Below are 1405 nucleotides of genomic sequence, written 5' to 3'. Positions count from 1 at the left end.
TTTTCTTCCACAATGTATGAGAAAGAAACTCCTGTGCATGATCTGAACATCTGAAACATCTGAAAGAAAGAAGTGTCTTTCTTTCTGTCTTAGAAAATGTTCAGCATTTTATATAAAATAATGAATAACCTGACACGCTATTTTCTGAAAATTAATAACACTATCCACATAACAATCATTATTATAGAATTTTCGTAATAAATTTTCGCTACAAGATCACAGTCAGTTACTGGTGAGGCTACCGTGTAACTTCAATTAAATTAAAAACGATATACACACTGCCCTGGTTCTACTATCCGTACTCCAAATGCACCATACTTCCAAATTTAAAATATTGAGATGAACATTATTATATTCAGAATAAAGTGTGCGATTTGTATAATGAAAAAATTTAAAAAAAATATATTCACACTGCATCCCTGGTGGGGATCGAACCCACGACCTTTGGATTAGAAGTCCAACGCGCTATCCTCTGCGCTACAGGGACTTGCTAACCTAAAATTGAAATTCTTTATTTCAATAGAATTATTTTCAGATACATAAGCAGCTTCTGTATCCGAGCTTGGAAAAACATAGAATGAATGCATAATCTTCCGAATAATATTCATTGAATCTTCCCAAAAACAAAACCTTTCGATATCGCAATTGTGTGTTGAAAAAATATTTTTTAAATATTCCGTTAATCAGCTGTCACACTCCTACGAACGAAAACCCTCGGAAGTTGAAATTGTCCGAGCTAAGGCTAACGAGGTCTTACCTTTCAACGTGTGCTTCCTAACACGGGAATTCAACATCTTAGCTTTCCATGACCTGCGGCGGCTCAACAAAATATTCCTCATGGGGTGAATAATTCTTATAATACACACCACTTACGTTAAAACAAAGCTGACCAGACCTCAGATTCTAGTATGGATAAGACAATTTCAATTTGTTCCACGGGAGATTCAGTCCTCCTCCCGACCGACATATTATTGTTTTTTTATGATTTCGTTTATGACTTGTTACTTAATAAATTTGTGAATTTTCAATTTATTGTAGCCATTTCTTTCCATAATCAGTATTCATGGTTTACCCCTTATTTTTGCCCCAAATATATCGAAGGTAAAATGAAACAATTGGACTCTTAAGGGTGCAGGTCACATTTGCCTTTGTGACAAAAAATTTATTCTTATATTTTCGAAAAACAGAATCTCTAATAATGTACAGTAAGATCAAGACATGTAGATACATCAAATCTAAAAGCTGGGATTGTAGATGAGAGACTCTTATGAGAAATACATAATTGTTTCCTTCTCAAGATAGTTGATGAATATAATACTATGCACATCCCAAAATACCAGGGTCATAACCTTTCCAGCCGATTGTTGTGCATTCGGTGTATTTCGTGGATTTTTTTCATGTGTTC

The 1405-nt window shown here is 34.3% G+C and overlaps 1 non-coding gene across 1 annotated transcript; it reads right to left on the bottom strand.

Moving 5' to 3' along the window:
• Positions 1 to 414: 414 nt before the first annotated feature.
• Positions 415 to 487, bottom strand: TRNAR-UCU (transfer RNA arginine (anticodon UCU)). Its single transcript has one exon. It is a non-coding gene; the product is annotated as a tRNA-Arg (tRNA).
• Positions 488 to 1405: the final 918 nt, after the last annotated feature.

The sequence above is a fragment of the Leptinotarsa decemlineata genome, unplaced genomic scaffold, assembly GCF_025532065.1.
Source record: "Leptinotarsa decemlineata unplaced genomic scaffold, Ldec_3_MD MMD2_tig00026358_RagTag_RagTag, whole genome shotgun sequence".
Taxonomy (NCBI): domain Eukaryota; kingdom Metazoa; phylum Arthropoda; class Insecta; order Coleoptera; family Chrysomelidae; genus Leptinotarsa; species Leptinotarsa decemlineata.
This window is presented reverse-complemented; position numbering and strand designations above follow the sequence as displayed.